General features: G+C 35.9%; 1 pseudogene; it reads left to right on the forward strand.

Annotated features, from left to right (window-relative positions):
• LOC126015968 (V-type proton ATPase subunit e 1-like) overlaps window positions 1-17983 on the forward strand; it is a 55081-nt pseudogene extending 37098 nt beyond the window's left edge.
• The last annotated feature ends 500 nt before the right edge of the window (window positions 17984-18483 follow it).

Raw genomic sequence — 18483 nt, forward strand, 5'->3', positions numbered from 1 at the left:
TGCTAGTAGAATTTTATGATTAGTATTAGTGACTGTGTAGAAGATAGAAATGATACTGTTCTGCCCTCCCTAACATTACCTTTCTAAACTTGATATTTCCCTTCAAGTGTATTTGGTCATAGTCACAGCCAGAACCCCTTCTTTCTGTCCTGCCTTTGAGTTCTTCTAACCTGCAGTAAAGGAGTTCAGAATTCAAGTGGAACATTGTTGTTTCTTCTGCTGCAACTCAAAATTAAGAATAAACCTCCTCTCCTTGTCTTACCGTGTTGATCTCTGTAGCACGTATGACTGAGTTTGTCTTTCCCACCACCCACAGTTCTAATGTGACAAGTTCTTAGCTACCTCTGTCTTGTCACAGTCAATTCCAGTGCAATTGAGCTTCAGCCTTAGGGCTTTTACACTTCTGCTCATTTTTTCCTGAAAGGCTCTTCTCTCAAAAATTTTCTCCTTTGGAATCTCTTAGTTCACAATTCCCCAGAAAGGACTTCCTTAAGCATCCTGTTTAAATTGTCCATTTTTTGCAAAATTTTGCAATCTCTTCCTCTTGTTTTGTTTTTCATCACAGTGCTTGTCATTGCTTATCTTTTAAGTTTATTTATTGTGGCATATCTCTGCTACAGAATCTAAACTCCAAGAGGATAAGCTTTTGTCTGTGTTATTCACTGTTGCACTCCCAGCCCTAAGAGCTGTGACTGGCACACAGCAGCTATTTAAAATAAACTTGTTGAATAAGTGAAAGAACTTGAGGGTTTGCATATTAACTTGCTTTGAAAATCACAAAGTTGGAAGGTTATTTAAGAGATGAGGCTGAATAACATTTACATTTTCTACTTCTTGTTCATGCAGCTGCAAAACATCACTTTTATTCCAACCAACCTTGCTCAGACTAGACCTTCTTTTCTGGCCTCTGGCTTTCTTTCAGCACCAACTTTCCATCTAATTTTCACTCTTCACTGAAATCTCTTTTCTTTCTTGCTTCTTAATCTCCAACACCAGTGGATACTCTGTAACTGTCCCTGAAAGCACTGAATTCCATCAGAGAGGTGTGTGTGAGACAGTGATACAAATAAATAGTGGACAAAAGATTTTAGAAGCCATGACATTTGTGAATGCTCTTTAATTTATAAAGCAACAAATAATAATTAAATGGATTAATTCTATAATATCTTTGAAGAGAGAAATCTCTGGAGAAGATAAAAAATGAATTGTCCCTCATGAATTGAGGGGGGAAAATGGAGGATACCAGGATCAAACAGTCGTGTGAACATTGAGTAGAAATAAAAAAAGATCAGACTCAAACACCAAACCCAAAGTCAATGACAACAGAAATGATACCCAATCTACAACAAGCTATACACAGAGGGGAGCAGTTAACACAGATCTGGGGGCAAGAGAGGGAGATATGGGGTGCATGCTGGGAATAGGAGTGAGGGAGAACAACACTGGTGGTGGGAATGGCCCTGATTTATTGCCTCCATGTACCTTAAATACTATTGTTACTGTGAAAGATTTGTAATTCAATTTGGCCACGATAAAAATTATTTAAGAAAAGAAAAAGAAATGAATTGTGCATCATTTGCATTGGGGTTACTACTTTTAGCTAATTCTTCTGATACACATCTATATAAAATTGAGAGGGAAGTCCTAATGGGAGTGACCTGCAGCTTCTATTGGCTCAAGCATCCCTTGATTTCTGGAACTCTATTCTCTTGTTGGCATTGAAGAATTTGAAGCAGTGATAGTTTCTGTCGCCCAGACCTAGCCATAGGGGCTGCATTGATTTTCTAACTTGAAATTCTTTTAAAGTTAATTTTAATTAAAATTTTTATTGTGGCATCCAATTTACAAAATTATTAATAGTAGAGTTTCAGGCATACAGTTTTCCAATATCAATCCCAACAATCAGTGCCACTATAATGTTACCAGCCCTACACATACCCTACCCTGCACCCCCACCACTCCCAATACATATTTTTTATTTTTCACTTTATTGTAGTTAGGATGTCATGATTTTAGTTTTTTGGTTCTGTGGTTTTGATACATAAATATATCACACTTTTATACCACTCATGCATTCAAGAGCTCTTACCCCCTCCTCTTGTTACTACCCTCATTATTTTACTGGGTTTCTCTTTTTTTCTTATTTTTTCAATTCCATTCTTACGATTTTTTAACTAAGAATTTAAAGAACTAAAGAATTAAAATATTTTATGGGAATTCAGACTTAATTTAGTTATTTGCAATACTTGATGAGAGAACCAGGAGTCATGTGACCGACCTGCAACACTATTGAAGATATACCCATGGAACCTACATATTTTGGAGATGTGTAAGTCCATTTCTCCCACCTGTCACACTACTGAAAAATAATTTTATTACAACACATGATTTACAAAATTATTTATAGTTTATTGTTAAACATACTCTATTCTAGCATCAATTCCACCACCTGCAGCACTTGTTAGCATGTCGAAGTCATGCTCATTGCACTAAGATAGTTTCTAGTTACTATAGTAACCTTATATGGTCAGGACTTTAAAACTCAAGATATCTTGTCTTTAGTAGGGGACAAGAGAAGTAAGAAGCCTAAACACATTATAAAATACAAAGTGCTGCCAATCGCTTTTCACTTCCAGATACTCCAACCCCAAGGATGTCTTCTCTTTCTTTGTTTTTACATTTTTTAAATTTTTTAAAATTTATTTTTATTTTTTATTTTTTTCTTCACAGAATTATTTATGGTACATAGTGACAATGAATGATGGGCACTCCCACCACCAGTTTTGTCCTCCCTCCACCTCCGTTCCCAGCATGCATCCCATATCTCCTTCCTTTTTCCCCCCAGAGTGTAACTGGTCTCCACTTTACAACATGTTGTAGATTATCTATTCTGTTGTCATTTGAGATAAAATGGATAAGAAAAAAGGAAGAAAAAATTTGGTAGCAACTACCAAAAAAAGAAAGAGAAAAAGAAAAAAAATGCACCCGGTTAATAAGAAGAGAAAAAAATCACCAAATAATAATCACAGGAGTGAAAAGGGAAGAGAAAAGTGGAAGAAAAAAGAGAAGGAAAATAAAGTAAAAACTAACAAATCAAAACAAAACATGAAAAAGAAGGGGTGCTGGGGTTGCAGAGTTTGGCATTCCCTCCACTTTTTTTTTTTTTTTGCATAGGCACAGAAAGCATTGGGGAGAATGGGAATTCCTGTGGCCTAAGAGATTCAGGGCTTCTCCATCCTTGAAACGTACCATTATGGAATCAACCCCTGGCTCCATAGATACTCATTACCTGATCCCAAGGGCTTTTTATGTGGTGACAGAAAACTTTCCTCTCAGTTGTGGGTGAGAAAATGAGGCCACTGTAGCTAGTGGTCTTGATATCCCATATTTCAGCTTAGGAACTTAATGAAAACAGGGAGCATTTGTTACAGAAGACTGAACAATACAACAATGATGGAACAGAACCTCTAGAACCATAAAGACTCTAACCTAGACCCTGCTTTCTCTTTCTATCTTTCTTAAATAACCCCCTCTATTGTAACTTTGGTTGGATATTTGCATTTCTTTCATTTTAAATATACACTTAATCCTTTGTTTTCAAGAAAATATTTTAGGCCCTTTGCCTGGTCTGTATTGTGAATTGGGAGATAAAAAAAAGAAAGAAAATATTTTAGGAGTAGTCATAGGAACCAGTGTTGTGGCTCTGCATGGCTCTGTCTCTAGCATCAGGACTGTGTGTGCATCTGCTTATGAATGAGTGCATGCATAGGGAGAGCCAGATGTTGTGATAGTGCCATGAGTATGGAGCTGATTGAATATTGTACTTGTTGGAGAGAAATCACACCAGGCCAGCACTTTGTAATGTTGAGGGAAGCAAGACCACATTCACAGACAGACACAGATTTACAGACACTGCTTCCTATCTCCTCACCTCCCACAGTGACCCAGTGATCCAGTGAAGGGCCTTTGCTGCACCATTTTATTCCCTGAGGTTCATTTACTTATTTGTGTTGTAGGAAATGTAGGTTGGACAGAAAAATAGTTCTATAGACAAACTCAATCTTCTAGGCACACATAGGTCCTATTTGATTTATCTTATACATTCATTGTCCTTTTGCTCTTTGACTTTTGACAAAGAGAATCACCCTCATATCAGCAGTTACTTAATGCCTTACTTCAAAGCATAGACCATTGTGTTATCTGCTTTCTGAATTCACTAAATTCAAGGAACTAGAAATGATTATGATTCTAATTCTACTTGCTCAATTTCACATAGATGTAAGTTGTGCATTGGACAGCTCTCTAGTTACAAAAGCAAGTCTTTGTCTTTCATCCTATATTGATCTTTTGGATGGCTATAAATAAAAGCCATGAAGGATTAACCACATAATGGTGTTCAAAAATGCTAAGGGACATATATTTATAATAAAAATATGCTTGGACATAGTGTCTTAAAAGTATTTTCAATAAGCCTTTAAAAAATGAGCCACATTCTAACCTCTAACCACAAATGGAAGCTTAGAAGACATCTTGGGTCAACAGATAATTCAGGCCTAAATTTATTTTCTACAGTTAAGCATATGTTTTCCCATGTCTATAAGAATGGAAACTAATCGCTTCTCGGCCTTTTGGCTAAGATCAAGTGAAGAATGGAAACTAATAATATTGAAAAAGTTCAGGATGTTGTCAGTGTAGAAGTACAACTGAATTTAGTCAAGTCAAAAATAATCTCAGTGTAGGCTATTAAGTCACTAGGGGAATTCTCCATGCACTGGCATCCTATTCCTCCATGACTACCTTTCCTTCCTCTCCAAAAAGTCCTTCAGAATTCCTATCTTCTCTTTCCTCACAGCTGTCCTTTCTGCTGTCCTAGTCCTATATCACTTTGAAAACAGCCTCAGGCTAGAAGGGAAGCCCCCCACCCTCCTTACTGTAATTCCTTGGGAGGGAAAGGTTTTACTATCAGCAATCTCCTCTTCAGTAAAAAGGGGTAAAGTTAATATAAGCCTGACTTGATTTTCGGGTTGTGAATCCATTTAGCACTTTTCCCCAAGTGAAATAAATTGTGAGGGATGCAAGGAACCTCATTTTACTTCAACCTCTCAGGGCTTCTCAAAAGTCATTTAGAGCCACCAAAGGCAATTACTTCTTGAACGGCGCGGCTTTGTTGAGTTTCTCGAGTCTTTTGCAACAGGCAAAGGAAGTCAGGTAGCACAGGATACTGTGCCAACTTCTGTCCTTTCTTAGTCACCTGTTCTATCTGGAGAATTGACCGAATAAGTAAGAAGGGATGATTACATTATTTCCCTTCAGGCAGGGCTAATAATTCCCCAACCCCTCCAATATTAGATTCCTGGGTGTGCTCAGAGCAATTTTAAGTAAAGAAAACACCCAGTGTTCCTGCACTAATAAATTACACAGCACTCACTTAATTAATAAGGTAACGGTGTCCTGTCAAATTATAATTATAAGATATCAGCCACTTAAGCAACTAAAGAATAGCAAGCATAACTGAGCTTTGTGAGTGTAATAGGAGGCACATTTTTGAACTAACCTGAGTTAGTCCTGAGTTTGGACAAGGGTGGTGGAACCTGATAGCACGGTCTGGTGATGACTCAGACCTTCTGTGGATCACTATTTGTGATGTTCCTGAAGAAATCATTCAGACCTGTTCTCTTCAAAAGTCAGAATAAATCTTATTATTTTTGTAATTGTCTTTGCTATGATGATAAAATTATTTTGTGATGTTAGGAAACACTCATAATATGCCAGGATTCAAGAAGCATAAAAATGGCCTATAACTGAGGAGAGAAAACTATATATTTAAAATAGCTTCTAAGACCTTCTCTGATAGACCTGGTGTTTTGGAGAGGAAGCACAAAGCAGCGCGCTCTCTCTATTGCTTTGTTGGGAAGCATTGTGGATAATAGAAATGCTGAGAATTTTTGGTACTTTAAATCATTCAGTGTCTGTCCTTCAGTCGAGGGGGAAAAAGCTGGGAAGATTGCTGTTTTATTTTAACATCGCTGTGTAGAGACTCAGTAATGATGTTAATAAACCATGAAGTATTCTCTGGCAGCTATTTGTCCTGGAAGGTGCCTATCTAAAACATTCTTGTATTCAGAAACCTGACTCCATTTTAGATCTCTGCAAATGAAAGAAAAGTGAGGTATCACTATTTGTAAGGAAAAAACTGTCATTTAATGATCACCTTAGGGTGATAGGCAATCAATACATTGTATTTCTCGCTGCTCGTAGGTTACTCCCACAGTAGATATTATTTTCTCAATCTAATTTCCCTTGTCCAAGCCACATTTTCTTTTTAGTTTTCAGTATATTCTCCTCAATTGTCCCTATATGTTGCACTTTTTCATTTATAATGGATCTTGAGGAATCTATAGTGCACCCTGTGATCCCAAAGAACCCCTTAGGTCAAAGTCTGTGTATTAACAGACCCCCCCCAATGATCTAAATGCTAGATTATATCACAGGCTAAAGATAATACACAATAAAGTTGGTATCTACTGATATCAATAGCATCTCTGACAAACTCCAAACACCTACCAGAGTTTTAAAGGAATAGATAACTTCTAAACAAATTAACATCATATTTTAGTGAGCTGGGTTGGATTACTCAGAGCCCCAAGGGCCTACTTTTATTTGGCAATATTAGGTCTGTTGTAGAGCAGGGTAGCTAATTTCAAAATAAGCCTTAAAAAGAAGTAAGAGAAAGCCCTAGAGAAATTGTGGTAAAACACAGAAGGGGACTGGGACTAGTGGCCCCACTGTCTAAAACAGTGATCTAAAATGGACTATATTCCAAACAAAATCATATATTAATCCTAGTTCCTCAAGCCCCCTGGTACCTACATCTCTTACCTCATTTGGAAATAGGGTCATTATACATGGGGTTAGTTAAGATAATGGTATCAGGGTGAGACCTAGGTCAACATGATTCATAAATGGGGAAAATTTGAACATTGACATGCACACAGGGAGACTGTCATATGAAGCTAAATGCAAGAGTTTGCATGATGCTTGTATAAACCAAGAGTTTCCAGAAAACTCCCAGAAACTTTAGTAGAAGCAGGGACAGATTCTTCCTCATAGCTCTTGGAAAGAACCAATACCCTGATTCTAGACTTTTAGATTCGAGAAACAGGAATCAAATATTTCTTTTCTTTTTTGTGGGGAGGGGGCATTTGTGGCAGTGCTTAGAGATCTGACTTTGTGCTTAGTGACCACTCCTGGCATGTCTTATGGGATTATATATGGGTTGAACACTGATTAGCCATATTTTATGCAAGCTCCTGTCAGTTATACTATTGCTCTGGCCCAAGATATATATTATTTAAGTCAAAGGTTCTCAATCTTTTTACATCTCTGGAATAACATCTGTCCTGCATATCTGATCACTGACCAGCAATCACAACCAAGATGATAGGCCAAACCTTCCTGCACCTTTGGATCAGCATGGATCCTTATTTTAAGACACTCAATTTAAAGTACTTGTTTACTGTAGCATTAGTGGAATAATAGAAGTATCCATACTGCTAAAATAAATCCCACATTGAGAAATCACCCCAATTGCAAATTTCCACCACCAGGCAGACAGGTCTAATGCAGGTAGGTGCAAAGGTTTAATAAACCAAGCCTGTCAGAAGAGTCACGGAATCAGTTTACTTCTTGCCTCATGTCTCTCTTTGTGCCAAAGCCAGACCGTCTTTTCTTTATTTTCAGTACAAAATTGAACCAGATTGGGGGGGGGGGTAAAGTTAGGTGAAAAAACAGAGAGAAAATTGGGGAATACCTTTGTTTTGGGTTAATAGCTGAATGTCATCTTCCACCATACCAACTTTACAAAATTGAAATGATAAAGACCCCTCTCTTCCCGAGTTCCTTTGAGGAGTAAATTCAAATACTTCGTGTAATTCAATGGCATGCATTTGAAGTGGAGTACATTTTGGCAGTTGTTATTGCATAATTTGTTACCTATCATTATGTCTGCTTGAAGATTCCTCCTATTCCCCCTTCTGTGATTCTCAACTCAGTTAGATTTTTAAGTTCTGATTTTGGTTGAAAGCTAACTCCCTCAACCATGCAGAATAATTCATTGAGTTACAAACCCAAGTTTTTATTTCAGAGTTGAGTTTTAAGGAGACCTGAGTCTGCCATTGTGCCTATGTAGAATGGCAGGAATGTAATGCAATGTAAAACATGTCCACTGGGAGATGGCATAAAATCATGTCTCATAACTTAATCTTTAAAGCTACTTATGGAAGGCTTTTATTGAAACAGACAAAGTTTCTGCATTTAAATTACCATACATTAAAAAAGTTTCATTATAGTGCAATTATATTATTAAAATAGATAGCATATAAGCAGTGTGAACTGCTTGGCTGCAAATCTGCATTCCTGCAACCAGTAGACTGCTCTAAAAGAGCAAGATCTCATGAATATGGAGCTGTTAAGTTGTGCTCCACCATTCCTTAATGTGAGAAGGAACCACAGAAAATACAGATCTTGTTAACTTATGAGACAGGCTTACTGAAGGCCGGAACTTCTCTCTTATGGGAAAGAGAGAGGCTAGGTAGCTCCATGCTTTTGGATTAGCCAGACTTTGATGAGTTCCTAATGCTGAATGAGAGCTGTTCAGATCTGTCATCTCTATCAGTTTCCATCAGCCAGCCTCCCTATCTCAAATAAGGAATTTATCTCAAAAGACTGCCTGGACTAGACTCCAGTAAAACTGAGTGGACCCAGACAAATGGAATATCTTCTTAAAGACTTGTCATAATTCTCTTTTATGGTTGGCAGGAGCTGATTTTAGAGCTTTGGGTTGCCAATTTAAGATGAACTCAAAGATGCCTAAATAAATACTGACCCAAAATTAAAGTGTGATTTTTCTGAAATTAGCGGTTTTGTTCCATCAAATTCATCTTTCCTTGTGTGCTTCTATTTTGAGTCTTTTCTATTGAAGGGAAAAAAAACACAACAACCTTCCAAATTTTTCAAATCTGGTTTTATTTTGTACTTGCTGTTTGAAAAAGAAGCTGTTGGGAATAATAACTGAAATAAAATTATATCAGACAAATGGTTGTTTCCAACTAGTGTGCCTCAGGAAATAATCAATAGCTCCAGTGTTGGAAAATCAAATATGTTGACATTAATATTACTATTGTTTTTTTCTTCCCACTAACGTTTTAGATTATTCCTCTAAAACATTTATTGTTCAAGTTAGTAATCTTATTTCAGATGTGTTTTAGTAATCCAGAATTCATATGTTATAAGCTTCTAATTATTATCTCCTGCATATGTTATATAATTTCATTAGGTCTGTGTTTGTTTGCATATACATATATTATTTTTTCTCAGTAATAGGAGGTCAGTGTATTTTAATGTATTAATCTGTTTCTGTTTGCATATGTATATATTTTCCCTGTTCACTAATAGGCTGTCACTGTATTTTTATATATTTATATACTTTATTATGATATTTGCTATTAGTTCAAATGTACACATTTTATTTTCTAAGCATAATTTACTTTTATGTGCTCAATAAAAAAATTTATCCACGAAACAAGCATCCAGAAAGTACTTGCAAACATCCAATTGAACTACTTATGATACTTGCTGACAGCCCTTGGCAACACTAACCTCCATTGTGAACATTCTCGCTTCAAATGGCCTTTGCTCAAAGGGGTTATCGTTTTTTAAAAATCATGGTAGAATTTTATGCATTCTCTGCCTCAGCTGGGCAAAGTCCCAATCAGTGGTATGTTCACCTATTTTTAAAAGTCTTCTAAGTTCTTTTACCTTTTTTAATCGAGTTGAAGAGCTTCACAATTTAAATTGTACATATATTTTGGACACATGGGATTTGGTTATAAAATAAAAACCTCTTGTGCTCTTCTATCCCTTTTTAGGCTTCCCTGAATCCTTTGATCTATTTGCAGACATAACCACCTCCGACTATTTCCTCCCAACTCTGGGCTGAGATAGTAACAGCTAGTCCCCAGGTGAAAGGGAAAGATCAGCTCTTCCTGGAAACAGAACAAATCTTTGGGGAAGGTGAGGCTCACAATGCCCACAGGTTCATTTTCCCATGAGTGATTTTAAAATTATTTCTAGCTGTCTAGGTAGTTATCTACATAATAATATTAGGATTTTTATCTCAGTTTTCTGATTTGCTGATAGCATATGGCAACCATTGTTACCCTAAATAAAATGTGAGGAATATAGCATTCTTAAACCAGCTGAGTTCTTCTCCCCTTTCATTTTAGTCGGTTTGCTTTTTTGTTATTTTTAGATCATCTGCTGGCTACTTTTATAATTTTAAAAAATAACTTCAACTTCTGTTTCTTGACATAGGAAAGGTAGGCAGTTTCTCTAGACTCATCATGTAAAGTGACACTTATGCTTTTCTTTTCCATTTTAAAATTTAATTAAAAACTTTTTTTGTTTTGGGTCCACACCCAGCAGTGCTCAAGGTTTACTCCTGGCTCTGTGCTCAGGGATCATTCTTGGCAGTCTTAGTCTTAGTCCATATGAGATACCTGAGATTAAGCTGGGCTACCAAGAGCAAGGCAAATGCCCTGTCTGTTGTATTTTGGAAAGGGGGGGGGTTGGTCCACACCCGGTGACGTCTGGCTATGTGCTCAGAAATCGCTTCTGGCTTGGGGAACCTTATGGGACGCCGGGGGAATAGAACCGCGGTCGGTTTGCAAGGCAAACGTCCTACCACTGCACCATCACTCCAGCCCCAATTGTAATCTATCCCCTGCCTTTTGGATCAGTTTCCCTTGTGTTAAGTGTATTTCATTGAGAAATATTGATGGCATTTCATTATCCTTTTTTAATTGGAGATTGCAGGAATAAAGTGGGCATTGTCTATCCTCAAAAGTTCCTTAGCTTTAGATATATTCATGACTGTTTCCTAGAGGAGAGTAGCTTCAAAGTTCTATAAACATATCTGAAATGAAAATGTACTTTTTTGTAATAAAAAGTGTAACTACAAGCAAAAATCGAGGAAATAATTTGAAAACCTATTTGAAAAACCTACACAGATTCAACAAATATCTCATGAGTAATCTTTCCTCTTTACCTCTATCCACTATAAACTACATATAGATTTATTTTTAAGAAGATCCTAGATATCCTATCAGAATAAAATTAGCCATATAGGAATTGATTTTCAAGCAGATTTTATAGCCTTATTTTATTTCTTTTACAGTTTGCCTGTTATTAGGAAGGTGGCTTCAAGTGACATTGATATGTTGGTAGGCATGAGCAATAGCATGGATAACTAAGGAAGTATATTTCTCTTCAACTATAGTTTTCTAATAAAGTATTATGTTTATTCAGTGAATGTTAGATAAATAGAATATAATGAGCATATAAATAGAATATAATAAATTTTAAAATATGTATAAAGTTACTTCTCAACCTCTTGTTACAGAGCTGTGATTTTATGTTGGATTGCTATGGGTGCTATATGTAAAAAAAATGTAAAGGAAAGTGTAGCCAAAATATGAAATATTTTTGAAGCATTTAGTGTCTTTTCTGCTTCTTTGTTTCCAGCACAGAAACAACAATTCTACATAAAAAATAAAAATGAAAAGAGATCCAAAAAGGAATAAAAGGGAAACTGTCATATCAGAAATGAAATAGCAGAGATTACAACAGAACCTCAAGAAATTTAAGACCTCATGAGAGCTTATTCTGAACAACTGTATTCTGTTAAGCTAGAGAACCTAGAAAAAAATGAAAAACTATAATCTCCCACTACTGAATGAGGAGGAAGAAGAAAGCCTAAACAGGCCGTCAAAATTAAGGAAATTAAAAAAGTAATAAAGAAACTCCAGAAGAGTTTATCAGTGATCTTTATCAGACAGAGAAGAGTTACTACCACTGATTCTTAGATTCTTTCAAAATATTGAAGAGATGGGAATTCTCTCTAATACCTTTTATGAAACTAATATCATGCTCATTCCCAAAGCTTACAGAATACTACCAAGAAAGAAAACTATAGACCAATATCACTAATGAACATTGATGCAAAAATCCTTTACAATATCTTAGCAAACTACATCCAACAACATATCAAACAATATGTAGTTTTTGAGCTAATGGGTTTCATCCAAGTGATACAAGGATAGTTCAATATAAGCAAATCAACCAACATCATACATCACATCAGTAAAAGGAAGGATAAAAACACATGATCATATAAAATCTATGCAGAGAAAGCATTTGACAAAATCCAATACCCACTAATGATGAAAACCTCAGCAAATTAGATGTGGAAGTAACCTTCCTCAAGATAGTAACAGCTATCTATTAAAGCCCACAACCAACATTATTATTAATGGAAAAAACCCTGAAAGTATTTTCACTAAAATCAGGTGCTAGACAAAGGGGATATCCACTGTTTCTACTCTTATTACTCAACATAGTATTAGAAGTCCTGTAATAGCAATCAAACACGAGAAGGAAATCAAAGGAATATTAATTGAAAAAGAGAAAGTCAAACTATCTATTAACAGATGTCATGATGATATAGATCAAAGACCCTAGAATTCACAAAATAGCTTCTCGAAATATTAAACCAATAGAGCAAAGTGGCTGGCTACAAAATGAATACACAAAATACAGTTGCATTCCTTTATACAAATAATAACTCAGAAGAGAAAGACATCCAAGAATTTATCCCATTTAAAATAGTGTCAAAAACTACCAAGTGCCTAGGAAACAACCTAACAAGACAGGTTAGAGACCTATACCATGAAACATTTAAACACTGACAAATAACTTGAAGAAGACCAAAGGTTTTGGAAGAACATTCCATGCTCATGGATTAGAATCAATATAATCAAAATTTAACCTAAACTACTATGTAGATTCAATAAAATCTATATTCAAGTTCAGATAACATTTTTATGGACTTAGAACAATTAATTAAAAAGTTTTTGTGGAATCATAAAAGATCTAGGATCGCCAAAATCCATATTGAAAAACAATATACTAGGAGGGATCTAATTACCTAAGTTGAAGCCTTAGTGATCAAACCAGCATGGTATTGCAATGAAGACATTCAGACCAATGAGTCATAATAGAATATTATGGAGTGACAACACTCCAAGTATATGGTCAGTAATCTTTGACAAAGGGTCAAGAACGTAAAATGGAATAAAGACAGACTCTTCAACCAACAGTGATGAAACAATTGGATAACCATGTGTAAGAAATTGAAGATCAATCCATATCTCACACCTTACACAAAAGTCAATTCAAAGTATATTAAATACCTTGTGATTAAAATCAAATTTATAAAGTTCATTGGGAAAAAATAGGCAGAAAATTCCAAGGCTTAGACCTCAAAGAAGTCTCTGATGATAGGATGCCAGTGGAAAAGTCTATATCATTAGACGTAAAGAAATGAGACATCAAACCAAAAAGTTTCTGTATGGCAAAAGAAACATGGGCTAAAATTAGAAGATAGCTAACTCAATGAAAAAAATATTTTCACTTAGCACATCAGATAAAAGTTTTATATCTAGGATATAAAAGTACTCACAAAGGTAAACTTCAAAAAAACCTAAAAACACCATCAAAATGGGTAAACGAAATGAACAGACACTTCTCTGAGGAAGACCAACAGATGTTCAATAGATGCATGAAAAAATTCTCATCATCACTTATAATTAGGGAAATTCAAATAAAAACAACAATGAATATTATCTTACACCAGAGAGAATGTCATATATCAAAAATACTGGGAAAAATTTCTGTTGGTGGGGATGTGGTGAGAAAGGAACTCACATTCACTGCTGATGGGAATGCTGCCTTGTCCAACCTCTATGGAAAACAGTATGGAGTGTTCTTAGTAAACTCAAAACTGCCATATGACCCAGCAATCCCTCTTTTGGGAATCTATCCCCAGTTAAGGAAAACTTTCTTTAAAATGTATGTATGCACATGGCTATTCATTTCAGCACCCAGTATAACAAAGAGTTAAAAGTTGGAATCAGCCTAGATGTCCGACAACAGATAATTATGAAGATGTGGTACATATATACAATAAAATACTACATAAGAATGATGCAATCATGAAATTTGCAGCAACTTGAATAGAACTGGGAGATATTATGCTAAATGAAGTAAGCCAGAAGAAGAAGGATAAAGAGAAAATGATATCACTTTATGTGATATTCAGAATAACTTCATGAAGAAAGGCAGTGGTCTAAATGGATATTGTCTCAAACACCCTTGGCCCCATAGTATTGCAAGGAGAAGGAAAGACACTGAGTGGAAGAAGAGAAACACAAATATGCTAGGATGAGGGCCACAGGTTATGTGTTCTTCTGTGTATTGGTAGTGTTAAAAAAGGAATGGTCTCACTCATCTATGGGTTTTAAGAAAAATGAAAGAAATTTTAAGAAAAATTTTCAGAGACAAGTAAGAGGAGAGCTGGAAGTTAGAGCTCACCTCATGAAACTCACCACAAAGAGTGATGAGTTTAGTTAGAGAAATAACTATATTGTGAACTACCCTAACAATGAGAATGTATGAGGGAAATAGAAAGCCTGTCTAGGGGTGGGGTGGGGACACTGGTGATGGGAATGTTGCACTGGGTAGTGTTCTTTACATGACTGAAACCCAAACACAATCATGTTTGTAATCAAGGTGTTTAAATAAAATATTAAAAAAAAAAGGACCTAACTGTGGCCGGAACGATAGTGCAGCGGTCGGGCATTTGCCTTGCATGTAGCTGACCCAGGATGAACCTATGTTCGATCCCTGGAGTCTGATATGGTCTCCCCAAGCCAGAAATGATTTCTGTTCTGATTGTAGAGCCAGGAGTAATCTCTGAGCTTCACCCGGTGTGGACAAAAAACAAACAAACAAACAAGGAGCTAAGTAAATATCTAAGTTAAAGACAACAATGGAATCAAGAGACCCAAACGAAGAATCTAAACTTAAAATAGGCCTGCAATACTGGCAGGCTGGGGTTAAGTGAGGAGGTATGGGTAGCTTTTTTTCTAAGAAGGCCCACCTTTCACTGGTGGTACCTCAGTTTCTCCATCACAGACCTCAGTATTTGCATCTAAAAAAAACGTGTTTCTTACACATTTGGGCTACTTCAGCAGTAGGCAGTTTCTTCTTAGTTTTATTATTTCTCAATAATTCATTATAAAGTTTCAATCATTATATCAATAACTATAATTATTGTATAGCTTTCTTCGCAGCTTAAGGTTATCAAATTGCAGGTGTTTTATCTATTTGGGGAGTACTTGTGACAGTATGGAGTACAAAACAAGAATTTAAGCTAATGATCTTGATGGACAATTAGACATTCTCATATGATCTCTTTTAAGTAATTAGAGTCTGTTTTAACCTTGAAAACATCATCTTCTGGTATCACAGCTATCAAGCTCATAATTGTTATCTTTAGTTGACTAGACACTTGGATTTGGTCAAGCTCCTCCCTGACCTTTGTCAAATCTAATTGTTTATCAGTATGTCCACTAGTATGTTTTCATTCTCTCCATATGCACTAGAATCTTAGCTCTCATCATTCTTCAAAGGTCTATGTTGATAATATTTCAAAAATAATTTGAGTTGTTTCCCCTTACATTGCTGAGAAGAACCTTTAGTGATTCCTTATTGTCTATAGGAAATTTAGATTCCTCTGGTCCTCTGGATCTCTTTACTGTATATCCAACATACATTAGCAATCTTGAGGATATGTGCACAATTTAAGTACTTTTTCTCTTTTCTTCCTTTTTGAATATTGTGTCCATTGGAAACTATTACAATTCTCAAAAAGAAGAGTCTTTTTTATCCATATTCCACAGATCCATAGTCCATTTCATCCATAGTTGACTAGTCTACCTACATACAAATTATCTCACATTTCTTGAGATGTACAAAGCATCAAATAAAATTATTTTGAAGGAAGTAATTCAACACCTCTGCAATTCAGTCCTCTGTAATTCAACACCGAAACGGTTTGATTTATTAACTGTTATTAACTGTTTATTCAATTACTAAATAGTTCTTCCCACTGAGTAGTGCTTCCTTTTGACTCTTGTGTTTGTTTCTCTTTGAAATATGCCTACCATCCCTATTTCTGTTTTCAAGATCAAACCTTAAAGAATATATATTATGTTGCTGCCTTTTTTATTCTACCCTTTAAGACTCTCTGGTACTCCATTTGAGCAAAATTCAGAGCATCGATTGTAACTTAAATACCATTCTTTTTTATAACTCTCAACATTATATTAAAAGCATTAACTGTATCTTAAATACTACATATATTTTATAACTCTTGGCTTTCTGTTATGAACTATGAACTCCTGAAAAATAGGAAACATGTCTCCCATATTCTGGAAGAAAATTCTTCATGTTCTGGTGTTTTACACAATCATGGTAGCCTCTAAGGATGTTTGAATCACTCACACATGCATTCACTGTTAAATGAGAAGTTGAGATCTATAAATATTTCACTCTTTTCTTTTCCAGTTATTCTCCAGATTCCAAATATGTTCTTTATAATGTCAATCATTGTCTGGCCATTGAGTTTTCTTCTCTTTTCTGAACATTATATATTTATGATGTGGTGAAACTTATCTCTGGCTTTGGGATTCACTGACCCAATATGATGCATTTTTGGACTCAAACTCTATAATCGACTGTTGGGTTTCTGTTCACTTATTATTAATCAGATAGATATGCTCTATTAAAACTCAGCTCCAGCTCTTAGAAAGCACTTGATAGATAAAGCCTAAATTTCATGTCCATAATTTGAAATTGAATTGGTCTCTCTAAGATGTAAGATATGGAAATTAAGGTGCTAGCTCTGACTTTTTTTTTAATATGGTAACCTTGGCCAAATTAATTAACTTCTTTCTGACTCAGCATCTTCACTTCTGAAGTGGGGATTGGGGTTGGTGGGGAGAAGTATAGGGCCAAATTCACAGGTTTCTTGTGAGTATTAAATGACGTAATACAAATTAATTATGCCTGGAATACTGGAAGCAAGTAGATAATAACTGTTCACCACTATTATTGAGGGAAGCCATTGAAAAGAAACTTACTGAGGGAGCTCATTTCTTTCCAGGAAAGACCTATAACCTCTCTAAAGCGTAATTCTCATCCCTCTTATCAGAGAATTTCTCCCTTCAATGGTCTGGGAAAAGCTTCAATTCTTATCTAGCAGAGCTGATACATGACCTCAGTTTATATTCCTGTCTAGCCATGTTGCATTTCTTTTATTTCCTCTACGTGTGAAAAAGGAGTATTCTTTTCTGGAGATTCATTTTCCATGTTTCTCACAGTCAATTTGAGTCCAAAAATATTACATGCAATAAAATGTTATATGAGAGAAACCATATTCTCACAAATCTTTTATTGTAATTTTTATGATTGTTCTTTTATTATTTATCTTTCTGTATAATTTAATAATTAAATTTTATCATATGTAGAAAAAAGAATAGCATATATGTTTATAAATGTACACATATATTAATATGTTTTAAATTTACTGAGGGGAGACTTTGAATCATTATCCATTGATAAAGGGAGATTATTGTAATTTCTTTATCTTTATGTTTTCTGTGGCTACTCCATTGTTAGGCAATACCTTTTAAACTTTTAGTATTAAATTTCATAGTGCCAACACTTTCGAGTGGGACAAGAGTAAGACGGTGGGCCGGGGCAGACAGTCGGGTGGTGGCCATGCTTACAATGGGCTTACGGTGCCTCTCATCGTGATGACATTGTTCTGTGGCTTTGTCAGCTCTCTGTGCCCTGGTTCATCCCCAAGGGTCCCAACCTGGGAGTTATCATTACCATGTTGGTGACCTGTTCAGTAAGCTTTATTTCTTTTGGCTCATTGCCAATTCTGGCCCAGCTCAACCCTCTCTTTGTACCACAATTGAAAAATGGAACTATATGGTATCTCAACTATCATTGGTCATGAGAAGACCACCCTTCAGTACTCAGGCTTTGAGGTCCTGAAGAGATTTCCTCTCAGATCGCCTCACACTACACCACCTTCTGACTCACCTATCATGGCTGTCAGCTGCCTTAAACATCTCACATTTGAAGTGATCTCTTACTCTCTAACACAGTGCTTTTTCCTATCACCTTATTTTTTACACTTGGATCAATGATGTGCCTACTTCACCGACTGTGCAAGCTCCATGAGTTGTGACATACTCTCCTAGAATGGAAGGCGCTGGGCTCCTGAGAAGCACCTCCCTCTCTCCTGGGCGCTGTGGATTTGAAGCTGCTTCCCAGGACCTGGGAATCAGTAACTTACAGAACAGTAATATTCAAAGGGGTGATTTGGAACTGGGAGCATCTTTCTTATGGACTCACGCTGAAGTATGTTGATCAGGTCAAATTTCTTATCTTTGTCATGTTGTGGAATGAATAGTTTTTCTGCTTTCTATAGAAAAAAATTTCATAATCCCTTCT

The sequence above is a fragment of the Suncus etruscus genome, chromosome 8 (genome assembly GCF_024139225.1).
Source record: "Suncus etruscus isolate mSunEtr1 chromosome 8, mSunEtr1.pri.cur, whole genome shotgun sequence".
In the NCBI taxonomy this organism is placed as follows: domain Eukaryota; kingdom Metazoa; phylum Chordata; class Mammalia; order Eulipotyphla; family Soricidae; genus Suncus; species Suncus etruscus.